Genomic DNA, 26,301 nt, shown 5'->3' on the forward strand with positions numbered 1-26,301 from the left:
AAATAAAGAGAGATGCACCATGTTCACAGGCTGGAAGACTCAATACAATAAAAGATATCAATTCTCCCCAAACTGATATACATATTTAATACAATTACTTTCAAAATCCCAGCAAGAATTTTTATAGATACAGAGGTTATTTCTAAAGTTTATACAAAAAAGAAAAGGAACTGTAAGAACAAAAACAATTCTGAAAGAGAAGAAAGCTACTGCAATCCACACCATGTGACACTGGTGGAAGGAAGACACACAAATTAATAAACAAAATAGAAAACCCAGAAACACACCAACACAGATACAGCCAACTGATTTTGACAAAGACACAAAAGCATTTTGATGAAGGGAAGACAGCTATTTATTTATTTATTTTAAGATAGTCTTTTAAATGATGCTAGAGCAATTGTATATCTCTACAAAAATAGTATTAAATCTCATATACTTTATATAAAAATCTTATTAAATCTTATATATCTTATATAAAAATGAACTCAAAATGGATCATGGGGGAACTTCTCTGGAGGTCCAGTGGTTAAGACTCCACCATTTCAAAGCAGGGGGTATGGGTTTGATCCTTGGCTAGGGAACTATTGATAAGATCCCAAATGCTGTTCAGCACAGCCAAAAAATAATAATAATAATTTTGAAATAAAAATAAAAATTTTTTAAATGGTATGATGGGGAGGCTTCTATTTCCATTGCAAAAAAAAACAAACAATGGATTATGGTCTTAAGTACAAAACATAAAACTGTAAAACTTTTAGGAAAAACAATAAGAGAAAATCTTTGAGATCTAGGGCTAGGCAAACCACTCTTAGGTTTGATACCAAAAGAGAAAAGTTGACAAATTTGAGTTCATCAAAATTTAAAACTTTTGTTCCACAAAAGAGCCTATTAAGAAGATAAAGCTATGGTTTTTCCAGGAGTCATGTATAGATGTGAGAGTTGGACTATAGAGAAAACTGAGCACCAAAGAATTGGTGCTTTTGAACTGTGGTGTTGGAGAAGATTCTTGAGAGTCCCTTGGACTGCAAGGAAATCCAACCAATCAGTCCATCCTAAAGGAAATCAATCCTGAATATTCATTGGAAGGACTGATGCTGAAGCTGAAATTCCAATACTTTGGCCACCTGAGGCGAAGAACTGACTCATTTGAAAAGACCCCGAGCTGCTTTAGACAAAAATGGAGAAGAAGTGGTAACTTCTAAGGATAATTTAGAAGAAGAGATGGAAGATGATGACCTATTTGAAACCGAGTTTAGGCAATATAAAAGAACATATTACATGACAAAGATGGGAGCTTACGTAGTTTCTGAGTATGTTCTTGCCATTGCTTTTACTTTAAAGTAGGAAAAAGTAGACTTTGCAGTTCTACAGAAAACAGCATGATTTTGATGGTTACGGAAATGGGAAGAAAGGATTTTTTGTTTCGCAAATTATTGTAGACCTTTCAACTACTGTGGTTTTGGAGAAGATAATATTCATTGGCATGTATTATGCAGTATACCCTTGAATAACATGGGCTTGATCTGCATAGGTCCACTTACATGTGGATTGTTTTTACTGAAGACTTAATACAGTACTACATTTTTCCCAGTTGGTTGAATCTGTAGATGTGGAACTGCAGACACAGAGAGCTATCTAAAGTTATGAGTGGATTTTCTACTGCAGGAGGGTTGGCGTCCCTAACTTCTGCATTGTTCAAGTCTCAACTGTATGCCTATGATAAAAATTGCCAGATAGAAAATGAAAAAAAAAAAAAAAATGAAAAGACCCTGATGCTGGGAATGATTGAGGGCAGGAGGAGAAGGGAACGACAGAGAATGAGATGGTTGGATGGCATCACCAACTCAATGAACATGAGTTTGAGTAGACTCAATGAACATGAGTTTGAATAAACTCGATGAACATGACTTTGAGTAAACTCCGGGAGTTGGTGATGAACAGGGAAGCCTGGCATGCTGCAGTCTGTGGGGTCGCAAAGAGTCAGACACGACTGAGCAACTGAACTGAACTGAACTAAGAAGATAAAAACACAAGCTATAGAAGAAATATTTGCAAAATACATATCCCATAAAGTACCAGTGTCTAGAATATATTAAAAAAAAAAAAACTAGGGTTAAAAAGGCAACCTAATTTTTAAATGGACAAAAGGCAAAAAAAGACATTTCGTCAGAGAGTATACAGTGGTAAACGAGCACATAAAAAGATGTTCATTATCATTAGCCAAAATGGAACTAAAACAACAGTGAGGCATCACTACAAACCTATCAAATGACTAAAATAAAAAATAATAACACCGCCAAATGCTGAGAAGGATACAGAGATACAGGGTCACTTACACCATGGTGCTGGTGGGAACGCACAATGGTAGAGTCACTCTGGAAAACACTTATGCAGTTTCTTAAAAGCTAAACATGCAACTACCCAACACTTGCACTCCTGGGCCTTTATCCCAAAGAAATGAAGGCTTATGGCAACACTTACCCCTGTACATGAATGTGTATAGCAGCTTTATTCATAATTGCCAGAAGTAGAAACAATCCAGATGTTCTTTGACGGATGTATGGTTAAACAAACTATAGTACACAGTATGGAATACTACTTAGTAAAATGGAGCAAAATATTAATATAAACAGCATGAATGAATGAATCTTCAGAGAATTATTCTGAGTGAAAAAAAAAAGTCAATTCTGAAAGGTTACAGACTATCATGTTTCCATTTATATAACATTCTTAAAATGACAAAAATATAAAAACGTAGAACAAATTAGTGGTGGCTTGGGGTCCAGGAAGGGATGCAGGTAGGAGGGAAGTGGATATAACTATAAAAGAGCAAGAAAATGAGAGCTCCTTCTGGGTGGGAGAAGTATTTTGTATCTTGCTCATATGAATTTTAATATTCTGGTGGTGATATTGTACTATGGTTCTACAAGATGTTACCATAGGGGGAAAATACATAAAGCGTAGAAGAGATCACTCTGATAATTCTCAAAACGGGGGTGAATTGGGAGATTAGGACTGACACACATATGCTTTGATGTTGCTGTTGATCAGCCGCTAAGTCGTGTCTGACTCTTTGTCATGTGGGGACCTGCTGTCTAGCACGGGGAGCTCAGCTCGATGCTCTGCGATGACCTAGATGGGTGGGAAGGGTGGGATGGGTGGGATGGATGGGAAGGGTGGGGTGGGTGGCAGGTCCAGGAGGAAGGGGACCCATGTACACATGCAGCTGATTCACTTCACTGTACAGCAGAAACTACAACACAACATTGTAAAGCAGTTATAAATAAAAATAAATCACAATAAAACTTGCGTGTGAATCTATCTTCATCTCAAAATTAAATTTTTTAAAAAAAAAATTCAAAAGCACAGGAGGTCTTCGAACCTTCCAAACAGGCTCAGAAAATAGGAATCTTTGTTTGATGCTGCCCTTGTGCAAATAACAGATGCAAATTAGGACCTGGCTCAACTAAAAGATATCAATACTGTCATCCGGACGCACGGCAACGGAAAATGGCAATTTCTGTGAAATCTGCTTCCAAATATTGGAATAGATTTTAATGATCCTGGAGTGAATGAGGACACTTGACAGAGGCATTGCTTTAGTTCTTAAATTTTCCTCCAAGTCACGAAACAGCTTAACAATTTCCAGGGCTTATTGCTTCACCAAGGGTTTTAATTCAACAGTGCGGCAAGCAGGATGACTCAAGGCAATACTCTTGTGTTAGAGAAAATCCAATTTTGGTAAAATTCCAACTTTTTCCAATTGAGCCTTTTACTCAAATAGAGGCCATGTAATGTGCTTTCAGGACATAAGGGGCCACTTCAGCTTTGTTGGCTCCATAATTCTGTAGGTAAGAATCTTGCCATAGGAGATGCCTTCTGACTCTTGTGCTACATCATGTTGAATTAAACAGGAAGGCTATAAGGATATATACACTCTTGTTATGCAGTCTTTTTGTGTGATTTCCCAGCTGGTGTCACAGAACAAATATTCAGAAATTCATAATTACAGTGACACCTCACATTCTCAATTCATATCAAAGGGAACAATTTTAGAAATTATAACTTGTAAATGATGACAATTATAAAATACCAAATGCATATATGAAAGAATGTTTTAATAAAAATATAATCTGTGGTAATTCCCTGGTGGTACAAGAGTTAGAACTCCATGCTTCCACTGCCTGGGTCTTGGGTTCAATCCCTGGTGGGGAACTAGGATCCCACAAGTTATGTGACATCGTCACAACTATATATATATATATATGTATATATATATATATATATAATATATTAATATAGAAATATATCCTATGTTCATGGACCAGATTTATTACTGTTAAGATGATAATACTTTTAATACTCCTCAAAGTTATTTATAGGTTCAACACAATCTCTCATTGAAATTCCAGCTGCCTTCCTTGCAGAATTGACAAGCATATCTTAAAATTCATACAGAAATTAAGTGGACCTCAAAGAGTCACAATAATTTTGAAAAATAAAAATAAATAAAAATAAAGATAATGTTGAGGTTTCAGACTTCTTGATTTCAAAAACTTACTACAGTTCTACAATAACCAACACAGTGTGATGCTGACATAACGATAGATGTTTAGATCAGTAGAATAGAATTGAAAGGTGAGAAATAAACACTTTTGTTTGTGGACAATTGATTTTTGACAAGGGTGCCAAGATCATTCAATGGGGAAAACTGGTGCCTTCAAAAAAAATGGTGCTGGGACAACTGCATATCTACATACAAAAGGGAGGAATTGGACTCCTACCTTATATCATAACCAAAAACTAACTCAGAAGGAATCAAAGACCTAAATGTAAGAGCTAAAACTAAAACTCATAGATGAAAATATAGACATATGTCTTCATCACCTTGAACTAGGCAATAGTTTCTTACATATGACGACAAAATTACAAGCAATGAAAGGGAAAAAAGGATAAATTAGACTGCATCGAAGTATAAAACATCGTACTTCAAAGCATAACAGCAAGAAAATGAAAAGACAATCCCCAGAATGGGAGAAAATATTTGCAAATCATATCTCTGATAAGGGATTTATATCTAGAATATACAAAGTACTTATACAGCTCGATCATTAAATGACAATTGACCCAATTATAACCTGGGAACAAGATCAAAATAGACATTTCTCCAAAGACATACAAATGGCCAATAAGCACATTTAAAGATGCTCAACATCATTAGCATCAAAGAAATGCAAACCCAAACCACAATAAGATGCCTCTTTACACTCACTTCTCAGCAATTCCACTCCTAGTTACATATTCAAGAGAAATTAAAAGCCAATATCCACACAAAGACTTGTACATGAGAGGTTATAGCAGCATTACTCAAAATAGCCCCAAAATGGGAACTTCCCTGGTGGTCCAGTGGCTGAGACTCCACACTCCCAATGCAAAGGGTCCCAGTTCAATCCCTGGTTGGGGAACTAGATTCCACATGCTCCAATTAAGACCTGGCAAAGCCAAATAAAACTAATAAATAAATTTTAAAAAATAGTCTCAAATGGCAATAACACAGATATCCATCAACTGATGAATTGATAAGTAAAATGTGATATAACCATACAATGGAATACAATTGGCAGTAAAAAGAAATGAAGTGCCGATACCAGCTACAATACGGATGAAACTTGAAAACAGAGGTGAAAGAAACTTGACACAAAAGATCACATATTGTATGATTCCTTTAATCTGAAATGTCCAGAATAAGCAAATCTATGAAGACAGAAAGTAGATGATTAGTTACCTAAAGTTAGGGGGGAAAAATAAATAAATAAAATAAAGTTAGGGGGACTGGGAGCAAGTGGAGAGTGGCTGTTAATGGTTGTGAGTGAAAGTCACTCAGTCGTGTCCGACTCTTTGTGACCCCATGGACCATATAGTCCATGGAATTCTCCAGGCCAGGATACTGGAGTGGGTATCCTTTCCCTTCTCCAGGGGATCTTCCCAACCGAGGGATCGAACCCAGCTGATTCTTTACCAGCTGAGCCACAAGGGAAGCCCAAGAATACTGGAGTGGGTAGCTTATCCCTTTTCCAGCAGATCTTCCTGACCCAGAAATTGAACCGGGGTCTCCTGCATTGCAGGCGGATTCTTTACCAACTGAGCTCTCAGGGAAGTCCTGATAACGGTTACGGGGTAAAAAAAGTACTTTCTGCAGTGAAAAGATACTCTAATGTTGCTGTGGCTGCAGTTGTCTCAACTCTCTTTGTTGTCTCACGTCCAGGTTTATTTGGCACCAGCTGCTGCCCTGGATGGGGAAGTGATTCAATGTCTGCCCTGACCCACAACTTGGGTATACTAAAAAAACACTGAATTGTATACTTTAAATGGGCTCTAAATGGGCATGAGTTTGAGCAAACTCCAGAAGATTAGTGAAGGACAGGGAAGCCTGGAGTGCTGCAGTCCATGGGGGTCACAAAGATCTGGATACAACTTACCAACTGAACAAAAGCAACAAATGGGTTTCCCAAGTGTCTTAGCGGTAAAGAATCTGCCTGCCAATGCAGGAAACGTGGGTTTGAGCCCCAGGTTGGGAAGATCCCCTGGAGAAGGAAATGGCAACCCATTCCAGTATTCTTGCTCCGGAAACCCCATGGACTGAGCAGCCTGGTGAGCTACAGTAAAGAGTCAGACACGACTAAACAAACAATACATTAAATGGATGGATTGTGTGGCGAATGTCAATAAAGTGAAAGTGAAAGTGAAGACTCAGTCATGTCTGACTCTATTGTGACCCCATGGGCTATAGCCTACCAGGCTGCTCAGTCCATGGAATTTTCCAGGCAAGAGTACTAAAGAGTACTAGAGTGGGTTGCCATTTCCTTCTCCAGGGGATCTTCCCAACCCAGGGATTGAACCCAGGTCTCCTGCATCGCAGGCAGACGCTTTACCGTCTGAGCCACCAGAGAAGCCCTAAATGGATGAATTGTGTGGTGAATGTCAATAAAGCTATTATAAAAATATATAGGCATAATTTGTGCAAAAGAAACCCAAAAATCCACAATGATATAAAGAAATGAACAAATAAACAAATATATTAATGGGGAAAAACAGACAAATCTTGCATGCAAAAGAATTCCAAATAATTTATATAAATACTTTGCTCTCTGGGAAGTGGCTAACTCCCAGTGTGTAAGTACAGGCTACACATAATAACTTTCACCCAAAGAACACAGTAAGAAAAGGAGAAGTCACTTTACAGGGAAGAAACCTACAAAGACTACCTAGGCCAGTTGATCAAGGTTAACACCCACAGGGCTGTCATGCTGATAACATACACCTTTGATATGAATGGCTGTTTACCTGTGTGGTTTTCTCCTCCCTAAAACCAAGGGAGGTGAGGGAGGAACTGACAAATCCCAGTTGAGGGACATTCTGCAAAATATCTGACCAGTACTCCTCAAAACTGTCAAAGTTGGGCTTCCTCGGAGGCTCAGTGGTAAAGAATCTGCCTGCCAGTGCAGGAGACAGGGGTTCGATTCCTGGTGTAGGAAGATCCCACCTGCTGTGGAACAGCCAACCCTGTGCCCCACAACTCCCAAGCCTGTGCTCTGGAGCCTGGGAGCTGCAACTGCTGAAGCCCACGCACCTTTAGAGCCTGCACTTCGCAAGAGAAGCCACAATGAGAAGCCTGCACACCGCAACTAGAGAGTATCCCGCCCCCCGCCCCGCTCCGGCCACAACTAGAGAAAAGCCAGTGCAGCCACGAAGACCAAGCACAGCCAAAGATAAAAATAAATAAATAAAATTATTTTTAAAGCTGTCAAAGGCATCCAAAACAAGGAAAATGTGAGAAGCTATCACAGCCAAGAGAAGCTTAAGGAGACATGGTAACGAATAAAACATGGTTTCCAATGTGGGATTCTGGAACAGAAAAATGGACATTTGGTAAAATCAAAGGAAATCTGAATAAAGTATGGACTTTAGTTATTGACAAAGTGTCAATCATTGTTCATGCAAATGTGACAAATGTGTAACATACTAATGTAAGGTGTTAACAATTGGGGAAACTGGGTGTGGGTATATGGGAATTATATTATTTTTGCAATTTTGCTGTAAATCTAAGCTGTTCTAAAAAAATTTTTTTTAATTTTATTTATTTATTTTTGGCTGTGCTGGGTCTTCATTGCTGTTCTTCTTATTGTTGTGGCTTTTCTTGATGTGGAGCACAGGCTCCAGGAGTGTGAGCTTTAGTAGTTGCGGCACACAGGCTTAGTAGCTGCAGCTTTCGGGCTTATCCGCACCACAGTATGTGGCATCTTTCCAGATCAGGGATCAAACCAGTGTCCCCTGCATTGTGAGGCGGATTCTTAACCACTGAACCACCAGGTAAGCCCTGCTCTAAAATTTTTTTTAAAGATCTTTTAAATTTTTCCTTTTTGAAAAGGAAAGGCAGAGAGCTCTCCTCTTCAGACTTGCAGAAGGCAAAGCATTAGCTTTCTTTGACTGTCCCATATCCAGGTTTCTTTGACAGCTGCTACTGCTGTCATGAATGGGGAACTGACCTTGTGTCTGTTATGGCCCAAAGATGGCCTCAAGTCCACCTCCTAAAGAGTTGGTGACCACATCATCAACTAGTGGTCAAGAAACTAAGGACCGTGAAACCGACCCTTCTGAATGGACAGCATGGATTACAGTGGTCGTCTTTAACCTCTCCTCGGGTGATCAGAGCTCTCAGAGAACCAGCCAGGGGACAGAGAGAGGCAGGAACACTTGGAGAAGGGTGGAAATCATCATATCAGTGAGACGATCAGCATCGTCCCACGCATGAGGCACAGGGCGGTGGCCAAAGACCTCTCTGGAGCGTTAATGAGAACCTGGAAGCTGCCTGCTCTGCGGGCTACAGTAACCATGGCCCCCATCCTCTGCAACACAAAGACGTCAGCTGTGTGGCAGAACGCCAGTTAGATAACAGGGCCGAGAGGAGGATTTTTCAATAATCAATTGATCACCACCATCACAAAAGTAAGGCCAACACATTTTTAAAACCTATATCTCTTCTCAATCCTGGAGGAAGTGAGGTGAATCAGCTTTCAGGAAAGCAATTTGACACTGTATATTCAAGAAACTTTCAAAGTTCAGCCCATGTGAACCAGTAATTTCACTTCTAGGAATAAACCCTGAGGAAATCATCCAAAATGAGTTCAAAACCCAGGAAATGTTCTTTATTGTTAATAATGAAAAATTGCTAACAATTTCAATAACCATTAGAGGAAGGACTAAGTAAATGATGGTACATATAATTACAGCCATATGATACATCTCTCATCATTGTTTAAAAAAAAATACTTGTGAAGGGTTTTCAATGACATGCAAAAATATGGTGAAAAAGCAGGATGGAAGATCAAGTTTAAGATATGACCTCAAAATTGGGCAACAGGGGGAGGGAACATTTATATACAGAGCTAATAATGGTTATCTCTAAGAAGCAGGATTAGTGTCACTGATAGCGCTTCTGTTTTTGAAAATTGCCAGCGTTTTTCAGATTTTCATCCATGAGCATGTACGGAATTTTAATAAAAAAAAATAAATAAACAATAAGAGTGTCTCATCCAAAGTTAAGTAAGGATGTTGTAGCAGACTGTTGGTCAGTTCCCAGTATCCTCCCAGTGGGCTTCCCAGGTGACCCTAGTGGTAAAGAACCGGTCTGCCAATGCAGGAGACACAAGAGACACAGGTTTGATCCTTGTGATGGAACCTGATCCCCTAGAGGAGGGCATGGCAACCCACCTCTAGTATTCTTACCTAGAGAATCCCAAGGACAGAGGAGCCTGGTGGGCTACAGTCCATACGGTGGCAAAGAATCAGACATGACTGAAGCAGCTTAACGTGTACATATCCTCCCAGTATCCCCATCTTTTTTCTTAAGACAGCACTGATTTTTCAGGCGGACACAAGGGCACCCAGTTAAAAGCCTCATTTCCCAGCCTCCCTCGCAGCTAGGAGAGACATGTGACTGAACTTCCAAGAGACATGAGCAGAGGAATTGTAAAGAATAACTTAAATAAGATTTCCCTGGTGGTCCAATGGTTAAGAATCCACCTGCCAATGCAGGGGACATAGGTTCGATCCCTGGTCCGGGAAGATTCCACGCACCAGGGGAAACGAAGTCCACACGTCACAGTTGCTGACCCCATGCTCTAGAGCCTGTGCTCCACAACGCAAGACGCCACCACAATGAGAAACCTGAGCACCACAAATAGAGAGTAGCTCCTACTTGCTGCAACTGGAGAAAGCTCGCACACAGCAACAAAGACCCAGTGCAGCCGAAAATAAACAAATATAAATAAGTTAATCGACAAAAAAGAATGACTTAAAAGTTAAGTTGCAGCTCCTCCGTCCATGGGATTCTCCAGGCAAGAATACTGGAGTGGGTTGCCATTTCCTTCTCCAGGGGAATCTTCCTGACCTAGGGATCAAACCCAGGTCTCCCATATAAGAGGCAGACACTTTAACCTCTGAGCCACCAGGGAAGCCTAGGTAGAACCTAAGGCTTAAACCCTAAGGCTGATGAGTTTTGCCTGGGTCCTCGAGTTTTGATGGGTCGGGGGTTACTGGGCAGTCAGCTGGTGGGGTTTAGTGGCAGGGAAATAAGAAGCCTGAAGGTGACAGCTTCAGGAACAGGCAATCCCCAACCCCCGGACCCAGGAAGCCCTGTTTTCCAGCACTTTAGCCGGAAGCTCCTCTGAAAATGAGATTTGGCCCTGAAGGTCCTGGAAGCGGCGAGAGGTGGGAGTCCACATGGGGAAGCTGGACTCTAGACCTGGCTCTCCCCATCCCTTCTTATCTGGGCACTGTAGGCTGCCTTCAGGAATCTCTGACCGGTTGCCTTAAAGGTGACTTCGTTCAGACAGGCTCAGGGCCCAGTTTCTTTCCTCCCATAACCCTTTGTTTAGCCTGTCATCTAATAACCGAAAACCCCGGATGTGCAGCCAGACGGTTCTAATCAGGGCTAGAGCCCTCCTGAAACCTACAAAAATATCTAGAATTTGGTGGGGGGACAGTACACATCAGAAAGCATGGTGTGTTTTCCCGGTGCTGGGCTCTATGCCTTGCTAGTCCCAAAAAAGAGATGGGAGGAGGTGGTTTTTCTCTGCCCAAATACATCTGGGAAATACTCCATGCTCTATACTCATTTAGGAAATCCATACTTCATATTAACATAGTAAAGGCTCTGGAAATTCCTGCTGCAAAGAAAACTTGCATACTTGAATATTTTTCCAAATTGTTTAACCAGAAACTCTTTTTTCACAGAACACCTATTAATATTAACTGCTTTTAGAACATGCACAATAGGAAATGCTATCCTAAATGTTGGAAAAATATCTTACTTTGCTCACTAATTACATAAATGCTACATCTATTGGAATAACCATTGAGGTTTGTCATTATTACTATTTCTGGAATTACTACTTACTGATCTTTGAGGGAATTCCCTTTTGACTGAAAAAACTGCATAGTTTATTGCATTGCAGGGCCAAGAAGCATCTTTCTTGGAATATTCTATCACCTTCTTTTCTGATTTCTTCAGTATGGTTTGGATACTATTATTTGCACCTGAACTATTTAGCCTATTTTAGCTGGAAGTGATTCCAAGTTCAAACTAGTTCATGCATCATTTATTCACCAGATAGTTATTAAGCCTCTACTGTGTGCCAGTACTGTGCCGGGCACTTTACACACAGTATTTCAAGTTCTCACAACATTGAAGGGAACTATTATTATACCCATTTCACAGGTGCTAAACTGAGGTTAGCTAAAACTGAGTTACTTACCCAAGACCACAGAGGGATCAGAGCAGGAGCTATGTGGCTTGCCTGGTCCCTCCTTGTCCTGTGTCCCAGGGCTCTCAACCACCTGACCTGCAGCTTCTCTGGTGGTTCAGACAATAAGGAATCTGCCTGCAATGCAGGAGACCTGGGTTCAATCCCTGGGTCTGGAAGATCCCCTGGAGAAGGGAATGACTACCCACTCCAGTGTTCTTGCTTGGAGAATTCCAGGGACAGAGGAGCCTGGCAGGCTACAGTCCATGGGGTTGCAGAGAGTCAGACACGATTTAGCAGCTAACATACACACTGCATTTTTGATACTGCATGGGTCTCAATTTGGTATCCCTAATTGGAATCAAATATTTGTGACTCTGGAGATAAATACTGTTGACCAGTAGTTCAAGCATAGAATAAATGAGTGTGCATCATGAAGAATGCGTTAGGAAGGAGCTGGGAAAAGAGGAAGCAGATTCCAGCCACCCAGAGGCCCTGTGACGGCTCCACCTGAACTAAAGCAGGGCTTGGGCAGGTGAAGAACTGAGCAGGGCGCCTGGTACCTGGAGAGGGCGGGCCTGGGAAAAGGCCAGCTGTCCCTCTGCCCGGCCTATTGCAGGCCACCAGGGCCAGATCTGAATCATTCAAGAGAAAGCAGAATCTCTATATTTGGTGAAATCGGTAAGACTTCATCACTGGCAACTGTAGTGGGTTGACTAGCCTCCTCCAGAAAGTCGTATCTACCTAGGAACTCAAAATGTGACCTTATCTTGAAACAGGGTCCCTGCAGAGGTAATTAAGGATGAAGATGAGATAGTGCTGAATTGGGGTAGCCCCCAAAGCCAGTGAGAGTGTCCTTGTAAGAGACATACTTTTTAGCGTTAACTAATCTGATTTAATACTCTATCTTCAAAGATCAAAGATTAAATCTGACTTAATACTCTCTACTCAAAGATCAGTTGTGAATCCCCGTTCTCCAAGAAGGCTCTCCAGATGCCTGGGGTAGAATCCATCTCTTCCTCCCACACGTTGTCCTGCCACTTTGTTTCTGCCTCTGCTCTGGCATTTGGACCGTCTGCTGCTTCTTGAGCAACATCAGTGCTTGACTGGCCGAGACCCTGCTGGCTGAGACCCCCCTGGAGGACTGGCTGTCTTCTGGCTTTGGGTCCCCTAGGGAGCCTGAGCCAGGGTGCCAAATACTGAATTCCCACATGCTGAAATGTATCTTGGGTTTTACTTCACTTCATCAACCTGAATCCAATTGTCTAATGAATGCACCTTCTGCCCATTACCAGATTTCTGCGAACTGTGTTGCATGGGTGGTGTGCATGCTAAGTCGCTTCAGTCTGGTCCTATTCTTTGCGACCCTATGGACTGTAGGCCACCAGGCTCCTCTGTCCATGAGGATTCTCCAGGCAAGAATACTGAAGTGGGTTGCCATGCCCTTCTTCAGGGGATCTTCCCGACCCAGGGATCAAACCCGTGTCTCCTGCGGCTGCTGCATCGGGGTGGGGGTTGGGGGAGAGGGGGCGGGGAGGTTACAACAGTGAAATTGCCCAGAGCCAGGGCCACAGTTCACAGAACCCCACCCTTTGAGCCCTGAATTGAGCATCACACCCCACAGGTAAGCCTCGGGTCCTTCCTCTGGCCCAGCTCCAAGAAAACGAGGGACTAGATCCAGAAAAGACTGGGGGCAGCAAGCTCCCAGCCCTGGGAAGGAGGTCCTCTTTCAGTGGGAAAACCCCTAGAAGCATTCCCCTGTGGGGTGGCTGTGCCAAGCCGTGTTTGGTTGTTTCCGGTGGGGGACTTTTTTGCACTTGACTCTGCTTGGTGCCTCTGGCACGTTAGAGCCACAATTACAGCGTGACATGACAGGGTTCGTCATGCACGGTCCATCCTAAAGGAAATCAACCCTGAATATTCATGGGCAGGACTGATGCTGAAGCTGAAGCTCCAGTACTTTGGTCACCTGATGCAAAAAGCCGACTCATTGGAAAAGTCCTTGATTCCGGGAAAGATTGAGGGCAGGAGAATGGGGCAACAGAGGGTGAAATGGTTGGATGGCATCATCGGCTCAATGGGCATGAGTTTGAGCGAACTCTGGGAGATGGTGAAGGACAGGAAAGCCTGGCGTGCTGCAGACCATGGGGTCACAGAGTCGGACACGACTGAGAGACTGAACAGTAACAGGCACACACATCCCATGCACAGGTTTCTCATTCACCTTTTAAAGGAATCACAGGTCTGAGGCTGGCAGAGGAGGTCAGAGAATCACCTCTTCACCTCCTTGGACCGCCCCCCAGACACAGGAAGACAGATTTCATATAGGACACCAGTTAAATTTGCATTTCAGATAAGCAATGAATAACTTTAGCATAAGTATATTTCATGAAATATTTGGGGCATAATTATGCTTTAAAAAGTATTCAAATTTAAAAGTGTTCACATTTAATTCAAATTTAATGCATCCTGCATTTCTGTTTGATAAATATGGTAAAGCTACTCAAGCAGGATCTTAAAATGCTTAAGCCCAGAATCTCTGAACTGCTTCCAGGGAGGGTCTTCACAAATGAGGAGAGGAAGATCAGAAAAACCATACTGTGGAATCATTTCAGCTATGTGAGGCTCGCAAATGAATATCCAAATCTATGGCATAAAAAAGCCTAATCAGGCACTTGATGCAAATTATACAAAATATTTTTCAAGGGTATATTAGCTTGGATAAAGCCCATTAGCACACTTAAATTAATTCTGTACTTGGCATAATAACACATCCACTCTCCCTTACTTGTTCTTCCAAGGGGAAATACTCAACCACTTCCGCCAGTCACCTGCTAGAATGCCCCGGTATCCCAAGTGCCTGACAGTTATTGACTTTTGATGAATGACACAGCTCTCTCTTCTAGGCTATCACTGCTTTGTTTTCAAACCTCACTTAATTGTTCGATGATTTCTGATGTGGTTTTTTTTTTTTCCCTTTCCAGAGAAATAAATGCAAAGTGTTTATTCTCCAAAGGCCGTAAACAGAGCTTGCGGGTCTGGTTTCTATGACAACCCCACTTGATACAGCAAACCTAGATTATCTCTAATGACAGACATGAAGTTTAAATTGCACATTCTGAACAAACAGTGCTCTGCTGACCTTTTATTGAAAAATGGAATACAGGGTGATTAGCATAATGTGTTATATAAAAAGGAAAAACGTTGTATTTGCGGGCATTATGCACCAGCGATTAGCTGCACTGCTAGTCTTTAACAAACTGCTTGCCAGGATGGAGAGCTTGGGAAATTAAGATTTGCCATCTATCATTTTCAAATTCAGTAAAGTCTGCAGAGGTAATTGCACTAAACAGTTTTCAAATAACACATGCTGCTGTTTCTCTTACTTATTCAATTGAGTGCTTTAGCAGGGGAGTAAGAATAGAGAAGGAAATTTTACCCGTTGCACCAAAAAAAAATAATAATTGTTGGCTCCAATAGCTATTCTAAAACATTCTCTGCCTCTTAAGCCTTTAATGTAATTCCTGGAGGAAACCTGGGGTCTTGTGTTTCCTGGCAGCAACCAACTAGAAACTGCTCGTTAGTGGCGGGGAGGGGGGGGGGCCCTAGGTTGGTTAACCAGAGATGGGGTCCAGGGGTGGCCTGCCCACTGCATACCTGGGACCAAGTTCTCTGCCACCATCAGCTGCAAAAGAAAAGACTAGAACGTTTGGGTGCTGGTGTAAGCCACCTGGTTCAAATCCTGGCTTGGCCTCATACCTCCTTGGAAACTCGGGCAAATCACCTGGCCTCTTCAAGACTTGGTTCCCTTTGCTGCCCAACGGGAATTATACTCAGTGGGAATTCGGTTCTAGTCATAGGACCCACTTCATGGGATCATTTCGAGGATTAAAGAAAGCAGCATGTAATAGGTTTAGGGCCAGTTCTCAGTGACCATCAGGTGCCTTCATTGCTCAGAGCTCAGGTTCTGCTTGTTTCTGCGGGAGTGTGTTCATAACAGAACTTCTCCAAATAGCACTTCGGGCTGTAATGGGACACTGTGGAATATGGGAACAGCATTCGCTTCTTCCTTCACCCACACCTGCTGAACATCAGCTATTCAGGGGTACGTCACTGATTATAACACAAACAGAATCTGACCCCAAATGTTAGCTGTGTGACTTTGTGCCTGTCATTCAGCCTCAGAGAAGAAGTCCTATTTATGTCACCCCATCCTCATAACGGCTTCCCAGGTGGCTCAGGGGTAAAGAACCCGCCTGCCAATGCAGGAGGCACAAGAGACTTGGGTTCAATCCCTGGGTTGATGGAAATGGCAGCCCACTCCAGTATTCTTGCCTGGACAATCCCCTTGGACAGAGGAGCCTGGTGGCCTACGGTCCATGGGGTCACAAAAGAGTCAGACACGAATGAGTGAACACTCACTCACACACACACACACACACACAATCCTTGTAACAATCCTGGGGGAAGGAGAGCATTCCCATCATCTCCATTTCACACGTATCAACACTGAGGCTCAGAGTGATGACGAGGTGGCTGGGTGTGGCACACGGGAGCTTGTCACAACACTTCGAGTGCTGTGACAATGCCTGCCCCCGGTGCTTTCACCTGCCCCCCAGTCTTAAGAGGTAGGTGTTATAATAGCCCAGTGTCCTCGACCATCCCTGCAGGTCCATCTGGGGGCCCCGTGACCACTGAGCCTGCATCTCACCAGCTCGAGGCCACCACTCTCAGAATCTCAGCCTCTTTGACCCTTGTTCCGAGTGTTCCCGGGGCTCCCGTGGGCTCAGGCATGGTCTCTGCTCACCTTCCTCTACTCCAGACTCTTCAGTGCTGCCCACAAGCCCCTCCGGAGACACGTCCCACCCTGCCCTGGTGCTGGTGTTCAGACACCATTTCCCAGGGCAGGAAATCTTCCAGGTACCCACGGTGTTCCCCCAGCCCTGGTGGTATCCAGGCTCAAACGGCCCAGGGGCTCTCCTGGTCAGGGTCCCACATTGTCCCCGGGCCCCCAAGCAGCACCACTTGAGCCCCACATCTTGCAAAGTTTCCCCAAGGCAGCCACTTCTGTTACCTGAGTCACGGGACTCAGAGCCAGTCCTTTGGGCAAGGGTGAGGGAGGCAAACGGGGTCCTCCCCACCACCCTAGTATCCCTCTTGGCCCCAGGCACACAGCACCCAAATCTTGTTTCTCCTTCTTGGGCCAAGCAGAAAATAGCCCTCATGCAAATGTGTATTTTTAATTTCCTGCCTGCCTAATGACCTCAAATCCAAACAGCCCCTGAGCTGCAAAACGCAATGGCTGCACTATTATTATCCCCATTTCTCAGAGGAGACACCGGGCTCCGGAGGCCAGGTGGCTTGCCCGAGGTCACCCCAAGCTAGTGGAGGGTGCGGCCAAGGCCTGCATCTCACGGGGCTGACACCAAGCCCAAACCCAGTGTCTTCCCAGCCTGCCCTTGGATGCCAGGAGGAGCTAAAGTGTCCAAATTCCATACATGCACAGGAATCGGACAAACTTCCGAGTTTTCTGGGTCACCAACCACGCTTATTTTTATAGGCTCGGCCTCCTTTCAAAGCACAGGGTCTTACTGGCTCCAGCAATGGATTATCCCTCAGAATATAATTGCCAACAAGACCCAAATGACTGAATCTACAAAATGTTTCGACTCCAGAGAGCAGCCGCAGATCAGCAGAGACCCTGGCAGACCAGCTGTCACCAGCAGCTCGGCCCAGAGCTGGTGTCCTCTCCCGCTCTATGAGCCCCACTCTCAGGCCACCAGGAGATCCCCCACCTCCTTCTTTGCAGTAGAGACATCCATCTCCTCCCAACAGGTGAGAGGCACTGCTGGCCTCCTAGGTAACTCACTCACTTCCGCTTCTGCGAGCAAACCCTCCTTACTGCTCTGGAGAAAACCCTCTTCATCAGAGAAAAGACCCAGTTTCTCCAGGAAGCTGGGGCAGAGCCATACCTGGCATTGACCCAAGTTTGCCAATTAGAATCAGAGGTACACAACTAAAGCCCCAAACCAGCCACCTCTGAAGCACAGCGTTCCTTTGACCCAGCAGACAGGATGGCCCTGATATTCTAAAGCTGGAGAAGAAGCCATCACTGGCCTTTCTGGAGCGTGAAGGGGGGTGGGGTACATAACACCAGCATCCATTCTGGCAGGTGTAAGAAGAGGCCTGGTCCCAGAGGAGGGAGAACCCAGGCAGGCAGAGAGGATGTCTGCTCTCCATTCCCAGGATAAAGCTTGTCCAAAGCCTGGAATCCCAAATAGAGGGTGGAAAAGGATGAAATACAAACTTTACGGCAGAGAGCCCAGCGGGCAGCACAGTGGAAAATCACATTGGTACCCTGAGCCCTTAGGTACGATGCACCAATAAGACTTCCCCTCTCTGGTCCTTTCCCCCAAATCTGCAAGCTTAGTCTCCAGGAGAAAACGTCAGGTATACCCACCCTGAGAGATGTTCTATGAAATAGCTGATGGCTTCTCTCAAATGTGTGCAAGTAATGAAAGGTAGAGAAAGATGGCAAAAGCAGTCACAGACCAGAGGAGACACATGATGGCTATAAATAAAAACACACGATGACTGGAAGCAAACTAGGATCCTGGATTGGATCTTAGAACAGAAAAACGGACTCAGTGGGTAAAACTGGGGAAATCTGAATGAAGTCTGTAGTTTTATTAATAGTAACATCGTAATGACAATTTCTTAGTTTTGGTAAATGCACTGTGGGCACATAAGATGTTCACACAAAACTGAATGGGAACACACAGGAAAGCTGTATTATCTTTCCAAATCTCGGGTAAATCTAAAACCATTTCCAAATTAAAAGTTTAAAAAATAAACCCCCCTTGGGACTTCCCTGGTGGTCCAGTGATTAAGAAGCCGCCTTCTTTCAGAAATCAAGAAAAGCCATGAAATGGGAAAGAAATCCCTCAAGGATCTGCTTTACGAGAAGCAGAAATCACGAGAGAAACAAAATCAATGATCTGAAGAGTGAAAATGATGCTTTAAATGAAAAGTTGAAATCAGAAGAACAGAAAAGAATATCAAGAGAGAAAGCAAAATTTAAAAAGCCCTCAGATCATGTATCTGGAGCAAGAGTTAGAAAGCCTAAAGCTGTGTTAAAGATCAAGAATGAGAGGCTGTGCCAACCGGTCATCGAGTGAATGAAGAAGGAGAAGCTGGTGGACAATGACACAGCACTGGTGGACAAACTTGAGCAGTTCCAGCAGGAGCATGAAGAATTGAAAGCTCGGATGGACAAGCACATGGCAGTTTCCAGGCAACTTTCTATGGAGCAGGCGGTCCTGCAGGAGTCGCTGGAGAAGAAGTCCAAAGTCAACAAGCGCCTCTCCACGGAGAACGAGGGGCTGCTCTGGAAGCTCCGCAACGGGACCCTGTGCAGCCCCAAGAGGTCCCCCACTTCCCCCACCATCCCCTTCCAGACACCTCGGAACTCTGGCTCCTTCCCCAGCCCCAGCACGTCTCACTCAGATGACCTTCCTGGGAGCCAGAGACAGACTGACGGAGTCTCTGCAGGACTGACCCGTCCCACAGCTGTGCACCACCCACCCTAGAAGTGGGAAGTCATGGCTTCCCAAACCGGCTCCTCCTACGTGAGACCAGACTCCGGAGGAAGGCTTCCGACCCAGTCCAAAGATGCTATGGGAACGGATCTACACGGACACTGTTGTACAAAGCACTTACAGAACGGGAAAACCTTGGTCATTGCCTTTTTCACCTATGGGCAGAGGGGAAAACCCTCAAGGCATGTTAAGATAAAGATTTATATAACCTTTGTAACGTTATATAACCTTTGTAATTTATATAACCTTCACCACAAAAAAAAAAATAAGACTCCGCCTTCCTATGCAGGGGATGCAGACTTGCTCTCTCTTCAGGGAACTAAGCCGCTCTCTGGTCAAGGAACATGCCGCAGAGCATGCACACCTGGAGAGTCCTGGGCTCTGCAAGAAAGTCACCGAAACTCTCCCCTTCCCCCCCCGCCTTCCTCTCTGCCTTCCTCTCCTGGCTGTTCTGTTCTTTGTCCCTTGCCAACCCAACCTACCCATCCTCATCTGTTGATTCCACTTTCCTGTCCCTTCTCCCATAGAGGATGGAGCCCATCTTTGCAGGGAGAGACAAGGCCCCCCATCTTAGGAGGCTGAGCTCACTCCCCAGGGTGGCCGGTCAGTCACCCCTCCACCTGGCTTCCAGGATTGGTTCAGGCTTTGGTCTTTCACAGGACTTTAATGAGTGAGAGTTGGGACTGGGACATTCCCTAGAATTACTGGAGGAGAAGCAGACTCTTTCCAACGGGGTTGTTAAGCTAGTGGAGTATAAACCTGGGGCTAGAGAAGAGCCCCTCTTCCAGAATGAAACCAACCACAAGTAAAGCAGGTGAGCAATGGAGAGAGAACTGCTGTCTTGGTTTGAGCCCCTGGGCCCAGCCATGTCTCAGGCTAGCGCCATCATCAGACTGGTACCATCATCAGAGTTTCTCAGCTCTGTAAGTCAATATTGTGGGCTTCTCTGGGTGGCTCAGATGGTAAAGAACTTGCCTGCAATACAGGAGACCTGGGTTCAATCCCTGGGTCAGGAAGATCCCCTGGAGAAGGGAATGGCTACCCACTCCAGTATTCTTGCCTGGAGAATTCCATGGACAGAGGAGCCTGGTTTGGGTTAAACTAGTTAGAATGGAGTTTCTGTTGCTCACAACTTCCAATGCTAAGCCTTCCCTGGGGACAAACTCTGCAAGCATCTCCTCCCTTCCTCAGATGCTCATACTCACCTCCCCCACACCCTGGGACCAACCATGCCTGAAGGCAGAGGGATGAGATGGTTGCACCAGCCCTCTGGGGTGCTGACCTAACATTGGAGTTTGGGTTGCCCCAGCAGCAGCCTCTGAGAAAAGGATACGAGTACCGGGAGTTGATCTGGGAGGTGGTCCCTGGAAGCTCAGGTAGGGGAGAGAGGGAAAGGTGTGTTCACAAGATCATCGCCACGGGCGACTGGAGTTGAGTCCTGGTGAGGACCTCTGGAGAGGGTGCAGACCACTGCTCAGACTTGCCCACCTAAGGACTAAGCAAGCTGGGGGTTTGTACACCAAATCTCACCCGTCCTGCATTGAGGTCTGCTCCTGAAGCCATTAGTTAATTAATTACCATGTCTGGACTGCCCCACACACAGGACAAGTGCATGCCCATGCAAAGCAGGAGATGCTTCCAGGAAGAATCCACTGGCATCCTCGGAAAGGTGAGTGCTGGGGTGGGGTGGGGAGGTGGGGGTGTGTGCAGGGCACAGCAGCGGATGCTGCATCCACGGCCAGCATCAAGGAAACTGGGCTCCTCACCTCCTGCTGTTTTCCAGCCTCTGAGGAGTCCCTCCGACCTGTCTCCTCAAGTCCCAGGCCATGTGTTCTGCCCTCTCATCAACACCCCAGACCGCCACGCCTTTGGGACCATGCCCTGTGGACAAGGGCACGCTGCGTCCACACAGGGTTCCCTGTGCCAGGAGCGCTGGCCCCGCAGCAGCTGGGAGCTCCGGTTCCGTGGTGACTCCTCCAGAGGTGACCTGACATTGTTCAGCTCTCTGACCCCATAACCTCTTCTCCTGAGTCAAACCCTTCTGACCTTAACTCCTTTCCCTTCTTCCACAGGCTCCTCCCTCATCAAAGCACCTCATCCCAACACTCCTGAAGTTCCCAAAACCATACTTCTTCCATGACAGTTTCCCAGCCTTGTCCTCCCTGGAGAAAATTCAACAGGAGCGAGTGGAAATTCAGCGGGAAAGGATGGCTTAACAGATGGTGCTAACTCAAGTGGGTATCTTTCTGGATGAAAATAATGTGGATCCCTACCTCAGACTCTTAAGTTCTGTTGGCAAAAGTAAGTTCCAGCTGGAATAAATGTTTACACGCAAAAATGTAAAACAAGAAAAATGATTTAATTTAGGAGACAAGAAAATATGAAGTCCGTATTGGCAAATCTTTTTTCATAGAGATGGGAAATTCAAAGCGTACAAAAGAAAATAAAGACATCTTGGCAAAAAAATATTAAATTCTTGAATAGCAAAATATATAATAAATTAAGGAAACAAACTGTGGAGTGGGAAAATATTTACATTTGAGAGAGAATGTGTTAGTAGCTGTCCTAGATAAAGAGCTCTCACAAACGGGGGTTTCCCTGGCAGCTCAGTGGTGAAGAATCTGCCTGTTAGCACAGGAAATCGGGTTTGATCCCTGATCCCGGAAGATCCCACATGCCTCGGGGAAACTAAACCTGTATAACACAACTCCTGAGCCTCAACTAGAGAGTAGTCCCCACTCCCTGCGACTAGAGAAAGCCCGCATAGCAACAAAGTCCCAGCACAGTCAAAAATAAATAAAATTACAAAAAAAAAAGAGTCCTCACAAATTGATAATAGGAAGACAAAGGAAAAGCATGCAAAGGATAGGGACATAAATTCAACATAAATTCACTACATGTCAAATCTAAATGACAATTAACATACAAAGGCCAAAAAAAAAAAAAAAGTGAGCAAGTGGAAGAAGCATCTGGGAGACAAGGGGACTTGATCTGAAGCCAGCTATTGACTTCCACCAGAAACTGCACAACACAGAACCTAAAAGCCAGGATTGTGCCAACACACGGTCCCGGCTTCAAACTCCAGTTCACCTGTGGTGAGGTGCAGCAAGATGCTGTTTGTATTCATAATACACTCTGCACAGTGACCCGCAGGCAGTAACTCTATTCACACTAACTCTGCACATGACAACATCATTGCCAAGGTCTCGGAAGATGGAGAAAGCACCTTTCTGGATGGTTACAGTGAATTCCCAGCCCAGAACCACCTGCTGCGAACGCACTGTATTATGGGTTGGACTGTGTCCCCCATAAAGATAAACTGGAGTAAATTCCCAACACCTGAAAATGTGACCTGGTGTGAAACAGGGTCCTTGCAGATGTGATTGGTTAAGATGAAGTCAAGCTGGGCTAGGATGAGATCCTAATCCAATCCAGCTGGCTTTTCCTTTTCCTTGTTTGAACTGCTCCAGGTCTTAGATGCAACAGGCAGGATCTTCTTATCTTCCTTGCAACGGGCAAACTCTTAGTTGCGGTATGTGGGAGCTGGTTACCTGACCAGGGGTCAAACCCGGGCTCCCTGCGTTGGGAGTGTGAAGCCTTAGACACTGGACCAGGAAGTCCCTGGCATCCTTACAGAAAGGAAGAGACACAGAGATAGCCCACAGAGGGAAGATGCTCATGTAAACACAGAGGAAGAGATGCATGATTCTGCCACGAGGCAGCATTCACCAGAAGCTACCAGAGACCAGGATGGAGCCTCCCCTACAGGCATCAGAGGGAGCCAGGCCCTGCTGACATGGTGGCTACAGGCTTCTGGCCTCCAGAATTCTGAGACAACAGAGGTCTGTTGTTTGAAACCACCCTGTTTACAGTACCTATTACAGCAGCCCTGAGAAACTAAGATTTTAATTGACTTTTCATTTTGAGGTTTGCAAATAAAAGTCAGTTCAATCACAATGCTGTGAACAGTGTACCAGTCCCCTTCCAGGGAAGGGGTTCCTAGATATACAGGAAGTTGATGGGGGTTACATGTGAAATCAAGCCTGAACATTAATTGGAAGGACTGATGCTGAAGTTGAAGCTCCAACATTTTGGCCACTGATGAGAAGAGCTGACTCACTGGAAAAGACCCTGATGCTGGGAAAGACTGAGGGCAGGAGGAGAAGGGGGCGACAGAGGATGAGATGGTTGGATGGCATCACTGACTCAATGGACATGAGTTTGAGCAAGCTCCGGGAGATGGTGAAGTTGGGAAGCCTGGCGTGCTGCAGAGTTGGTCATGATCTAGTGACTGAACAACAACATGTGAAAAGATGCTGTGATACGGGTTCCCTGGTCAAGCAGTCAGGGAAACACTGGCCTAAACGTTCAGAGGACTTCTCGATTGCAGGACTCCATGAGGCTCTTTCCATGGGAACATTCTTCATGATTACCCCAGACGGGACACAGGAGTGGGCTCATGTATGTGACCACAGAACTCTCTTTCCAGAGCTGTTGGTGGGACTCGTTTGTACAGAGTGGAGTTTGGAAAAGTCTGCAAGAGACCATACAGAGGTGAAGGAGGAAAGGACCCTCCCCTCAGAGTTCCAGCCCCACTGTATCCCTGTGGGGGTACTCTCAGGGTAGTCTCAGAGCACAGGGTCTGGGGGCTGTGGCATCGACAGATCTGTAGCCACGAGCAACTGCCTCCAGCCCCGTTTCTGACCCCAATTCCCGCATCTGCCTCAGCCCCTCCTCACCTCCCCGCGTTCTCACACCGCCTTGTATTTTCTGTCCTCCTTGCTAAGTAGTCTCTTGGTTTTACCCCAGAGACTTGGTTTTGTCCAAGAGACTTGGACAATTTTCTGACTGTCCATCCCACCCCACCTGTCAGCAGGCATTTAACCTCACCTAATATCTTCAGTTTGATGGGGGAATGATGTGGCTCCTTAAAAAAGAAGCTGGATTTCCAAACGCTGAGTCATTCACCCCAGGGAGCACGCCTGAGGGAGAAGTAGGTCAGCCTGGGGCGAGCCTCCCTGCCCACCCCCAGGAGGAGAAGCACCAGAAGAATAAGGCCAGCTCACTGGGGGTCAGGGCTGTTCTGAGGGCTTCATGCGGGCTCCCTCATTTACACTGCGAACCTCTCAATCTTTCATATGAAATCAAGGCACAGGGAAGTGAGAAGGAATGGAAACCCAGCAACCAGGCTGCCCTGCTGACAAGACACTGTAGCAAGAGACTCAAGTTACCATTTATTCACTCATTTATTCATTCATCAAACATCTGAGAGCCGGCCCGCCCCTGAAGACGCTTGCATTGGTGGAGGAGTTGGACAAACAGAACCCTACTTATAACAATGGGTATCAACATCTGCTGGGAGGAAGCCCAAGGTGCCATGGGACCACCTGGAGGGGCATCCAGCCTGGACTTTGGGGGTAGTCAGGGAGAGCTTCCTGGAGGAGACGGTCACTGAGCCAAATCTTGAGAAAAAGTGAGAGGTGGCCAAGTGGAAGGGTGTTCCAGCTCAAGGAAGCACATGTGTGGGGGGTTTAGAGACCAGAAGACAACGAGGGCCTTTGGGGGCACTTGGGCAGAAGGAGGGGCAGCGAGAGACTAAAGCCAATTAGAGTCAAGAAAGCTCTTTGACCCCCAGCCACAAACCTCAAGCTGGTAAGTCTGGATTTGGACCCTGACTCTATTTCTAGCTGTGTCACCTTGGGCAAGTTAAAGAGCCTTTCTGGGCTTCGGCTTCCACATCTGGAACTTGCAGAATGGAGCAGTACCTCCCAGCAGACAGCTGCTGGGAGGGAGAAATGAACTAACAAGTGTCAAGCACTTGGTTTGGACAGAGGAAGCCCTGCCCAGTGGTGTCATCACCATCAGCTGGCGGGAGTCAGCCCCACAACTGACAAAGTACTAGGTTACTCGGTCCTGCAGACAGGGTCCACCAGAGCACCAAGGTGGGCTTGGGGCTCCCACAGAGGGGGGCTTGGGGCTCCCACAGAGGGAGAAAAGAATGAGTCTTCAAGCCAGCGAGACCCACCCTCCCGCCCTGGACAGTGAACTTCCAGATTGCCTCCTCCTTCCTAAGATAAAGACTATGCTAAGAAATTCCACTGAGATTCCAAGATAGTCCACTTTGAGTTTCTCCCAAGCCTAACTAGAAACACACAACACACATGCACACACACAGCACAAGGGAAACCCAGAGCTTGTTTTCTCTCTCTGCGGGGTGAAGCCCACCGACATGGAAAACATCACAACGCCTGCCTCTTATCTGGCCACGTGTGGGTGGACAAGATGGTGGGAGGCGGATGTGGAACTCCCGCCACCTCCATGGTGGAGTGGGCTGGGGGCAGAGAGGGCTGTAACATCTCTCCCCGAGCCTGGAGTATTTGAAAGGGATGCAGTTGGTTCAGCCCATAATAACATCCAGACTGATCCCGGCTAGGGCTGCATCGTTTCCCATGAAGAGTCCCAGTAAACTCACTGGAGAACTTGTCAGGCGGACACTGAGCCAGCTAGTGCCTCGATCCTTTAACACAGGTTCCCAGAACTGATCATGTCCACCCTGGATGAGACATGCCAACCAGTGCAGGAGCTGCAGCTCATGGCCTGTGACCTCTGTATCCCCTCTACCTTTCAGACTCAGTCATCAGGGGCTCTTATGTAAGTACCGGCCCCCACGAAGAGAAAGCACACTTTGTTCTGATTTATAGAACACTCTGGAGCCCCCGCTTCTGAGCACTGATCCTTTAAAATGACCCTGATCACACTAAATCATATAAAAGAAACTTTGCATTTTACCAAAAAAAAAAAAAAGTTTTAATCTTTGATGAAATAAAACAGCTTGCTGACTCATGAATGTCACCAACTGCATTTAGTAGCACCTTGTTTTGGCATCATGCCTCTCC

General features: G+C 45.4%; 1 pseudogene; it reads left to right on the forward strand.

The window, feature by feature from the left end:
- Positions 1-19,396, forward strand: part of LOC133069905 (microtubule-associated tumor suppressor 1 homolog) — a 97,689-nt pseudogene extending 78,293 nt beyond the window's left edge.
- The last annotated feature ends 6,905 nt before the right edge of the window (positions 19,397-26,301 follow it).

Source organism: Dama dama, chromosome 15, assembly GCF_033118175.1.
Source record: "Dama dama isolate Ldn47 chromosome 15, ASM3311817v1, whole genome shotgun sequence".
NCBI classification, from domain to species: Eukaryota; Metazoa; Chordata; class Mammalia; order Artiodactyla; family Cervidae; genus Dama; species Dama dama.